Raw genomic sequence first — 11,640 nt, 5'->3', positions numbered from 1 at the left:
ACGCAAAAACCAATAAAAAAACATATCCTTGTTTGCTTTATTTATACTGCTAATAATTTAAGACTGTTGTTATTACACGAACTAATTTGTTAAACACATTCAAATTAAAAATAAAACGTAATATGTGGTAACCTCCTGCTGTCATGCAGGAACAATTAAATTAAAAGCCTGTCTCTTATAGACGCCTGTCTCTTTTAGACGCCTGGTGTGAATATAGGTTTGGGAAAATAAAAGCCCGGGCTATTATTTGAAGTTTTACGGTATTTGAAGCAACATTTTAGATTTGTACATTTGCTATCGTCTTGGGGCATTGTATCATTATTCTATTCAAAGTGTTTTTTTCTTTTTTGTAAATGTTTTGTTATGACTTAAGGTTAATTGTATAACACTGGGAGAATCGTGTCTGTGTTTGGAGAAGCATTGTTATTTTAGCGTCCATACAGCCTTCTAGTCTTTATTAAAGAAACTTATGGCATTTTTAATGCTTAAATGTATCTACCAAGTGTTTATACGAAAGTCAAGATCACGCTTGATCACATTTTGTGCAAGAATATTTTAAGATGCAAAAATGGAAAATAATAACTGTACCGTACCGTCCTTCTATTTACTGTTTCAAAGAATGTGGTCCCTACTTCGGACCATTTGTGGGTATCGCTTCTCGGCCTTTTGGCTAAGATCAAGTGTAGTATCTGTTCTTATCAGTTTAATATCTGATACGTCCCCTACCCGGGGACCATATATTAAATTGATTTTTGGAACTGGGAGATGGAATAGGGGCTTGCTCCGTCCACTCCACGCATCGACCTGGTATTGCAGTACTTCCGGGAACGGTGCACCCCCCCTAATGTGGTGAAAAGAAGAACTGTAGGTGGCGGTATGAGAAAAAAAATTATGAGGATGTTGATGAACTAAAAATTAGGAGGATGTTGATGAACTCCACCAAAAAGTAGTTTATTTAATCGAAGCAGTTATAAAGTACAAAAATCACTCAGGGATTATTGGAGTTGGAGTGAAAGCTCAACAAAGTCTTTATACGGTTCCAAATCAGTTTTCCCAGCCCTAATGCTAATGAGGTATCCACTTTTAAATGTAAATTAAGTCTAGTGTTAGAAATGACCCCTGGCATCAACTGTTTACCCAAACGGGGGATCGGATTGATATAATCAGTCTACCGTGATACACCACTGTGTGCTCCCCAACTGACTGGATTGTTTAGACAGATGTCTTTTGTTATCACAGACCCCTTTTGACCTGGTTTGGTTCTTGAAGTGTTACTTTTGCTCCCATAATTAAGAAAATATCACTTCAGGTTATATTATTAGTGTATTGTTTGGACTGAGATTACCTCTATGATTATCAAGCCTTTTAGAGCGATGAGTGGAATCTGTGTCAAGGCAGACTATAAAAATTCTTCCACTGTCTTTTTTACTACAGTGAGCTCTGTGTCTTCCTCTTCTGGCTGTAGGAGACGAGTTTTGAATAGATGTTGCACCGGTTTAGTGTATGAAACACTGACAAAAGACTCTGCGAAGAATGCGTCTGTAAAGTCTTGGAGTGGTTTCACAGCTTTATTTATTGATTCCAGCACATCAAGATCTTGCCAAGTGGGCATGAGATGACAACTTTCCTTGTCCGAACCCAGGACATGGACTATGGCCTTCTCCTGTTTGAGAAATCTCTATAATTTTTGGAGTGAACCCTATCTGGTTGGGGACTCGGTCACTAAAACCTCATTCACACAGACCTCTGGTCCCAGAAAATACCCGTAAAATTGCCATACAAGCGTCTGTGTGAACAAAAACTCGTTCCGTTAATCTTCTGGGATCGTTGCCGGAAAGAGGACCTAGTAAGATACGCGGGTAACCCTCTGTGTGAACAAGAATGCCATAAAGGGCGTGTCGAAGTGAGGACGCGCGCGTCATCATCACAAAACAAGTTATGGTTCAGCTCCTTACAACGAGAGATAACATGTATATAAACATTCACCACGAGAAATGGTGCAAACTAGATTGAAGCAGTTATCAGGAAATGATATATGAGACGCATAAACAATGACGCACGTGCCGTAGTGAGGACGCGCGTGTCATGGCAACATGAAGTTGGTTCAACTCTTTAAAATCAGGGATTTACAACATTCACTACGAGAAATGTCAGCATACTAGACTGAAGCGGATATCAGGTAAGTTAGCTCGTTACTTACTGCGTTGAAACGGAGATCATTCAGCAGCATAAAAGAATATCGCGTCACGTGCTCATTTGAGCCATAATAAACGAAAATACCCACGTGTCATCCCAACGAGATATATTGTTCAGCTCCTCAAAATGCGTGTTTTAAATGCATATAAACAATCAGGATGAGAAATGTCTGAAAACTGTATCAAAGCAGAAATCAGGGAGCTTGTCAAATATCCACTCTGAAGCTGAGATCATTCACCAGAATATAACTGTGCATTTACGCGCTCCTTTGTAGTCTTATCATAAACAAAAATGCACGCGAGTTGTTTCTGGAGAGAGAAATAATAAATAATATGCAAACTTCAGACGCTGCGTAGAAGAGAGGGCGGGACTTTCAACATGTCACGTGTCTTTCCGGGACCATCAGATGCCGTGTAATCTTGGCAGTGTGAACGAACAAAAACTCTAACTATTCCGGAAAAATCCAGGATGCATTTTACGTGTATTTTACGTAATTTCTGTATGAAAAGGGCTTAACTGATAAGAGGGTAGACCAAGCTAAGCCTGTATATCCGTCATGTCTCCTTTTTTCCAGCCGTAAGAAAAGGCAGACACAGCCTTTTTACGTACCCCAATGGCACGCGGGTCCTTCACACCATTCTCTATAATAAATAAAGAACACATAATCAAACACACATTTTAGTGGAACATAACCTTCATTCATAAACTTAACTTTCTTTACTTCCTGCATAATATTAATGCACATGCACAAAGGGCATGCACTTAACACACACGCACGCACACACTTATACAGGGCATGTATACCATTATAATTATTCATGCCAATTTTGTTCAAATGTATATAGGTTTAATATAATGCGTTAATTACATCATGCATTAAAGTTATGTTCCGTAACTTTTGGCGCTAAAGCTGTTGATGGATAAACTGGGTCTTGTGGAAGAATATTGTAGCCGGAGCTACTTATCTCTATTCATGTCTGTGACAAGTCACGCAGTACTGTGCTACTCTGCAGCAGTTCTTACCAGACCTGTCTAAAATAGTCTGAATATAAACATATGTTATTGGTGTATATTGATTCAGGATAATACAAAATCATGGTTTGGAAAATTGATTCACATTGTACATTCTCATTATATAATTTTTTTACATTTTAGACACAAAGTTAATGACATTAGCTTTGATTAGGCTGTTCACATTGTCTTTTGCAAATAGAAAGAAAATATATCACTTAAATGCATAGCCATTAGACTCTTACCAATAGCTTTGTGCAATCTGTGCAGTGTTTCCCACAGATCTGAAATTTACTTGTGGTGGTAGCTGGTGAAAAGGACAATCATTATTATCCACCGACAAAAAATGGTCTACTATACATGTAACAAAGAACTAATAATGTGTGACACAACACAATACTTTGATTTATAAAACATTCATATTAATTTCACATTATAGTTCATTAATCTAACCACCCCAAACTTTTTTTGCCATAAACAAAGCTGACACTGTTTGTCAAAGCACCACGAAAACACTTTGTTTTTGCACTGATATATGAAGCAATTTGATGACCCCTTTTATCAAACTCAATTATATACAATACTATGTACAGTATTAATAGACAGTGCAGGTCTATAGATTATAAATGTGACTGATGTTATAATGGTAATAATTTCTATTAGATAGGCACTTTTACTGCTTCTGCTTTCTATTTCTCTTTTGCCGATTAAAAAAAGCTTAATCCACTAACTATTTCAGATTTAAAAGTCTACTTGCTGTCCCGATGACAGACTTTATATTACAGCTTTGCGTTTTTTATATCCTGAGTCAGCTAGAGCTTTGCTCATTCAGTATTAGCACTGCTTTTTGCTACAATCTCTGTGCAAACTGTTTAGATTTTAGTAAAGATATTGTCTATTAATAGTATGATTATAAAAAAATGGGATAAAGAAAATGAAGCGGCGCGTGGTCGTGACAAGAGCCAGTTGCTATCGCCATAGAAACCGGAGGCACGCTAAAACATCACTCGAGCTTTAGCGCGGTAGCGCTCACGGCCGTTCTCCGATAGACTCGGGTTTTACACACAATATTAATCAGACTTGGGACCCGAAGTAATGAACTAGGACCGACCCGGACCCATCTGACCATTTAAAATATAAACCCGGAACCGTACGGGTCCCGCGTCCTCAGTGAAGAAAGACCTCTAATGGTAAAACTCTGCTCAAGTTCAGAAACATGAAAGGATACTATGTGACACTGAGGTTGCTTCGCGTCGCGCCCAATTCATTGAGAAACAGAGAGCACGTGAACGGACACTCAACCGGAGAGACACAACGTGCTTGCACGCAAAATGAAGCCAACTTAGATGCTATAAACACATATGCACATAAGCATATGCGACCATTTTGGTCGCAGTGTGTTCCCTGGCTGCTCCGTATGTGCTGCTGCAGTTGATCCAGTTTGCCGCGCTGGATGATGAGTTTATGATGCGTGCATCATCTTCACGGTCACCCGACCCCCACCTCTCTCTCGCGCTCTCTCTTTCGCGCTCTCTCTCTCTCTCTCTCTCTCTCTCCAAAACACGGGTCATCCAGTCGAGTTCAGAAAATACGGAAATTCGTAAAGTGATTTTTTTTACCTGGGCGGGTTGCAATTTACCTGGGCGCAGCGCCCAAGTAGAGCCTATGTATGGGAAACACTGCTGTGTCCAAAGCACTGGATGTTGGGCCACTCGTTATCTATCAAAGCTTTTATCATGTTGGTGCCACTATCTGTATTCATACAGACGAGTCGGTCTTCAAGGTTCCAAGAGCTCAAAAGAGCTCCAAGAGCATCTTTGAGCCCCGGGGAATTATTTAGCCTTTGTGGTCATCAGGAAAATAAGCCGTTTGTAGGCAGACGCTTCGCACAGTCCAGTCGTCATTAACGAAATGCACTGTTAAACTCATAAGCCTGCATTGTTCAGCTGGACCATAAATCTGTTGTGGCAGAGTAAAACGACATCCCTTCCAGATCCCTAGCAATCCTTTTGACTATGGTTATATTATTGAGGCAAGGCAACTTCAGAAAAATATTCGGGCTTGGTAGCACATACCCGGGGTCCAAAACTTTCAGTATGTGACTAAACCCCAAACCAAGCTGTACTCCGAGAGCGAGAGACACATTTCACCAACAGTAGATGACTTCTCAATTAAGTAATGATGATCTCAAAACTAGAACTCAACTCATGTTATCACAAGCTTTAATTAGAGTCCAGATATATCACAACATTTTTAACACATGTTGGACTGAGAAGATATACAAGGCTCCCATTTGGCATCTCATCGGCAGCTGAAGTTTTTCAAAATACCACCCAACAGGTCTGCAGGGAATCCCTTTAGTCAGAAACTTCAGTGATACAAATCTGGTATTTTATACCACAACGGATACCCACAACAGATCTCTTGAAGTCGTTTTTCAATGATCGCATGAAAACAACCTAACAGTTATTAAGGACAAATGTTAATTTCACATCATTCCTGGAGTTTTTTGGATACGTATTATACAATCGTGGCATCGCACTAGACAATAAAAATATTGAGCCACTCCCCTCTGCCACCTCCTCAAACCCAACGTGACGCAAGAAGCCTTGTAGGAATGGCCAATTGTAATGGAACGTTGATCCCAGACGACGACTCCCTCACACAACTTCTGAGGGAACAAAGAAGGACTGAGTGGCTGTCGAGTAAAAAGCAAGCAGGTGCACTGACAATCCTTAAGACTAGTCAATGCCCCTGTGATGAACTAGTTGATGTTAGTCCTGTTGGTCTTGACGCTATCCTGGCACAGAGGGATAAATCCGTTAATTACACTTATTTTGTCGCATATGTGAGCAGGGCCTTAACGTCAGTTGAACAGAGTTTAATATATTTAAATTAATATTACACTGTTAATATCCATAACTGCCAAAACTGACGGACACCAACTTCCACACTCTGGTACTCTTTATTGCAACTCTGACTGCATTTCCCAGTAAACATCCGGGTATTACTGCATAACTAAATCACCACTAGATGGCTCTGTATAACTACAAATAAATAAAATCAACTACTACACAGAGGTGTACTCTCAGACGGAAAGAGAGGCTCTATCGTCTGGAGCTGTGAACACTTCCACCTACAGTATATCTCTATGGTGCTGAATTCAACATGATCACATACCATAAACCTTTAAAGCTAATCTTCAACAATACTAAATCAATACTAGGGCTGTCACTTTTTATTCGATGTTCGAATATGCATTCGAACATGACGTGAAATATCCGTATTCGAACTATAAATAAACCATCCGGTTTTTAAAATGCCATGTGTAGCGCATTTTTTACAGTAACACCTCGTAATGGGAAGGAGGCTGAGAGTGAGACCGACGACTGCAACTGTGCGCAAGAGAGGGAATCAAATTGGACCAACATGAACCTAATGTGCATGTCAAGATAGAATTATAGCTTGTATACAAAATGACATTTAACACTGCTATAAGTGTTAAACATTATAGCAGAATAAAAAACTTGCGTTAATACGTTCGCATTATGAAAATGGCATGTATGAAGATAATTTCATCATTTTTACAATGCAATGTAAACTTTATATTAAACAACAACAGTTTTTGGCTTGTAAACGGATCATGAGTGGATAAATTGGATAAAGTGGATAAATCTGAAACCGACACCCTTGCGGTTTCGTCTGTACAGCCAATCCGTATATTTTGTGAAGCGAAAACGTCATATCACGTGTCGGAAGCGTCACACGTAACCGCAACAACAATAACGGCGGACTACGTGATTGTGTTCGTGCTACAGAAGCTACTAAAGCCTACTAGCTTTATTACAGCAAAATCTATTGCTTTTATGCAATTGTGGTGACCAACAAGCGATAATGGACAACACCATACGTTGGTTATGCGCATGCTCAAAGTCTTCTTCTCCGTGTATAGTGTATATCTGTGGCAGAATTACAGCGCCCCATACTGGTCCGGCATATATACTACACCGCTTTCAGTCGGTTTCAGTGGTTTCGTGTTTACGGATTATTTTTTTAGAGCAAGCAAAAAAAATGATCGGATAGGGAATGCACCGGCTTCGTGTGGACATAGCCTGAGAGGTTTTTTTCCGCCGCTTGGGAAGCCAACTGGATGTGACATGGGGGCGTGGCAGCATCGACGATCCCATTTTTTTAATTTGAAGTTCGAGGTTGTGACTTAATTTCGATCGATTTCATAACTTCTAAGGTACTACTTCAGCTGATTAAAAACGTGCATTATAAACGTGAAGAACAGAAGGAATAATGCAAAATGTAAACATATTTAGCATACACAAAACAAATGCTTAGTATCATGCTGTGATCAGTTAATTTCGTTGGTTTATTACTTTAATTTAACATGAGTAGTTAGGTCCTTAACCCCAAAACTTTGACTGTTTTCATGTCTTATGATACTTTTTCAGTGTATTAGCTGGTTGTTTTGGACGTGTTGTTAAAATGGGGACAGCTCCAGTCCAGGACAGAACACCAAAAAACGGCACTGTCCCCGGAAAATGCAGTAGCGCCTCACTAAAGAACAGACATCCAGGGGGCAGGGTTGGATTCAGATCCAGGGGCAGAGCTGGATCCAGATCCAGAGATCCCATTGGTTGGTAGTTTTACCACAAGACATGTCATACACGTGTTGCTGCGTTAACATTTCCGCATTAAGTCGTAACTAAATTAAGGTATTCTTTTGATACAAAAACGATATTTACTTATAACTACAATAAAAGTTTTTTTTTGCTATAATGTTTTGTAGTAAAACATTTCGGGTAAGCCTACTACGAGTAATCTTACCACATGCAGTTTAAGACCTATGAATGGATACAGTATAAATATGCATATAGGCTATGGCATGTTATTTAGAAATTAATAAATTGAATGTTTATCTTTTATGGACTTTGAACTTGTTTTAACGCGTCTTTGCTTACAGCCATTAGGAAACAGGTTTCCCTAGTAGATGGTTTACTTTAAAAAAAAAAAGTGCTAATAAAAGATATCAAATTTTGTTTTTATATTTACTCTAATAGGAATAGCTGTGTAATAAGTGGGATAATATACAAATAAATCCCTTCAGTGATATCACACTGTCGGGAACGTGTCCTTACCTCCTCTTACACCTAACTGTGATACTTTCTAAATGATTAATCTTTCCCGACTATATTATTAATCAAACGTAGACTTAAATTGATAAGAGCAAATGGTGGCGACCACAGGTTGCAACTGATTGCGGGCTGCAACAACGCAAATATACTGATTCATTTGGCGGAACAAAGTATATAAAATGGGAGGAGTTGGATCTAGCCTTAACATCATTGAAACTGATGTTCCCAATAGTGAATCCCCTTCCGGGTCAATGTACAACTCATACTTACCTGGCAGGGGAGACACCATGATCATGAAGGTGGTTCACCCAGAGCGAGGCTCAGCCATTGCACTCCGGCTGTGCTGACCTTTGCGAATTCCCCAAATGTGGGAATCTCGACTGCATAATTTGTGGTAGTGGGGGACTGCGTTCGCGCTCTCCCCTGATCTTGTTGTTTAAATGCAGATTTGATTTGTTCAAAACCTCTTTCAGCCCATGAAGTCTGGGGTTGTACTCAGCTGTTGTTGCTGTGCGCGTTAGAGAACGTAAATGCACCATACGTTATCACGTCGCTATGTCATTGAAATCATATGATATTTTTATCATTAGGGATGGGCGATATGGAGTGGAAAATTATATCGATATATTTTGCTATATCTCGGTAGACTATATATTTCTCGATGACTTTGTGTGAAAAATACCCTCCCAAAAAACTACTGAAAGCAAATGTCAAAATCCACAAGGTATTTTATTTTTTGAAGTGCAAAGGGGTAGTTCACGTAGGAACAAAGTGCTTCTGCAACATTTTAAATGGATAGTTTACCCCAAAATGAAAATTAAGGCATCATTTACTCACCCTCATGTTGTTACAAACCTGTATACATTTCTTTGTTCTTATGAACACAAGAAAGATGTTTTGTAAACAAACCATTCGTGGACCCATTTCCTTCTATAGCATTTGTTTTTTCTACTATGGAAGTGAATGGGGTCCACTAATGGTTTGTTTACAAACATTCTTCAAAATATCTTCCTCTGTGTTCATCAGAACAAAGAAATTTATGCGGGTTTTTAACAACATAAGAGTGAGTAAATAATGACAGAATTTTCATTTTTGGGTGAACTATCCCTTTAAAAAAAAATATACAAAAATTATACTTTAACTATAAAATAAAAAAATACATATTGTCTTCTTTTTATTCAAAAAACCAAACAACTCAACTTAAGACGTTAAGTTTTTGGTAGACGTTGACAATTCTTAGTATTTTTGAAAACCCTCAGGAGATAAGGGTATTTATCCTGGAATAAGATAGGTTTTAGGCGTTTCAGGAGTAAATGAGTTAAATATGAGAGAAAACACTGTTGTTACACAAAAAACTACAGAACACGTGCGCTTGCACACCGCATCATAGGGAGAGAGAAAGCTCTCACATCAAGAAAACCTGTGTGTGTGAAGCACTACTGCTAACCTTAGTTTAGTCGTGATAAACTAAATCAGTCGTCTTCTCTGTCAGTAACATCCGTGACTGAAGACATTTACGCGAAAAAGAAAGTATTCTGAGAAACGGACATTAAAGCATTGCCACCTTTTCACTGTCACGAGAGAGAGACGCGCGCTGTCGAAGCGCTACACGCAACGAGAGAGAGAGGGGCGCGCTGAGCGCTCGCAACAATGAATTTAAGTCGTTTTAAACAGTAAAATATACATGTAAACGGGAATCATGGAAGATCTATTCGTGGTGGGCAGTGTTGATTCAGAGACGGGCGCCGCCATGTTAAATGAGACAACACGCGAGGGGAGGGGGAGCAAAAGCAAGGAGGCGGGGGCGAGCAAAAGCAAGGAGGCGGGGGCGAGCACAGCACTCCGAGAAGGTAAAGAAGCAAAGTGGCGAAATCAGAATTTAATATAAACATTATATCGATATATACGATATGTCAAAATCCATTTCGAGTTTTAAAAATATACCGGCATAGTTTGAAAATCGAGATATCGACCACCCCTATTTATCATGTAAAAATTATACCGGTATTATCGTGAACGGTATAATATGGCACACCCCTAACGTCTTGTCACCTTAATGTAATGCAGTATGCATGAGAAGTTGTTGCACAGTGGTTGATCTGAAGTATTACAGTCGTGAGTTCTTTTTTGTTTTTAAGTAAACTAAAAACATTATTGCACCATTCAGTGAATCACTCAGTTACTTATATCATTAACTAGTTATTCTATTTACGTTATATGATCGTTGCTGTCAAATGCAACACTTATTTTTTTTATTGATTTATTTAACGCCTGTGTTCCTTTACGGAAAAATGTTTTACACTAAAATATAATGTTGTGCAATGCAGGTTGTTAAAGATGATAGTCTTAAGTTGAAATTTTGAGAAATGGACGGATTTTTTAATCATATCGCCTTATCATCATTGAAACTGATGTTCCCTAAAGTGACTTCCCTTCAGGGTCGATGTACAACTCATACTTACCTGGCAGGGGAGACACCATGATCATGAAGGTGGTTCACCCAGAGCGAGGCTCAGCCATTGCACTTCGGCTGTGCTGACCTTTGCGAATTCCCCAAATGTGGGAATCTCGACTGCATAATTTGTGGTAGTGGGGGACTGCGTTCGCGCTCTCCCCTGATTTTGTTGTTTAAATACAGATTTGAGTTGTTCAAAACCTCTTTAAGCCCATGAAGTCTGTGGTTAGAAGATTTTCTATGTTTTAAACAAGCAACGTTTGTTTGTTGTAATTTACTGGGTTTGCACTCTCCACTGATTTTCTTGTTTTAAATACAGATGTGATCTGTGGGGGAGCATACAAGATTTTCTATGTTTTCATCAAGCAACATTTGTTCATCGTAATTTATTTAGTGTGTTTAGATTATTTTTTTTAATGAAACGCAGACTGCCCATAAACGCTCACTTTGAAGCTTTAGTTTAGTTCACAATTATTACATTAATATATAGTTTTCTAGTAAATGAGGATCCTTTGAATTCTGCAAATGACAATTGTTTCAGCCATTTAAAGCCATAATGGTTTAGATTAGTAGGTTTGTTTATTTCTTTATTTTTTATTTAAAAAAATTGACATAACTACACATAGCAACATTGATCCACTTTCAAAGTCCTACACTACCTTTATAGATGACACAAAAGATAATTCTAATAGTCAGTCAGTTTATGTAATCGTTTTAAACTTATGTAAGCATATGGCCTAAATAAATAAAAACACTGCTACATCCAAATTCCCTGAATTTCACTATTAACAAAATACATATGTCATTACATAACATTCAACTAATTGAAATTTC

At 38.7% G+C, this 11,640-nt stretch overlaps 3 non-coding genes across 3 annotated transcripts; all 3 read left to right on the top strand.

The window, feature by feature from the left end:
* The first annotated feature begins 650 nt into the window (after positions 1-650).
* On the top strand, positions 651-841 carry LOC135730923 (U2 spliceosomal RNA). The gene has a single exon (XR_010526134.1). It is a non-coding gene; the product is annotated as a U2 spliceosomal RNA (small nuclear RNA).
* A 7,772-nt stretch (positions 842-8,613) lies between these two features.
* LOC135730909 (U1 spliceosomal RNA) lies at positions 8,614-8,777 on the top strand. The gene has a single exon (XR_010526120.1). It is a non-coding gene; the product is annotated as a U1 spliceosomal RNA (small nuclear RNA).
* A 2,028-nt stretch (positions 8,778-10,805) lies between these two features.
* On the top strand, positions 10,806-10,969 carry LOC135730903 (U1 spliceosomal RNA). The gene has a single exon (XR_010526116.1). It is a non-coding gene; the product is annotated as a U1 spliceosomal RNA (small nuclear RNA).
* Positions 10,970-11,640: the final 671 nt, after the last annotated feature.

This window comes from Paramisgurnus dabryanus, chromosome 2 (assembly GCF_030506205.2).
Source record: "Paramisgurnus dabryanus chromosome 2, PD_genome_1.1, whole genome shotgun sequence".
Lineage (NCBI taxonomy): Eukaryota > Metazoa > Chordata > Actinopteri > Cypriniformes > Cobitidae > Paramisgurnus > Paramisgurnus dabryanus.
Note: the sequence above shows the minus strand (reverse complement) of the source record. Positions and strands in the feature narration are given on the sequence as shown.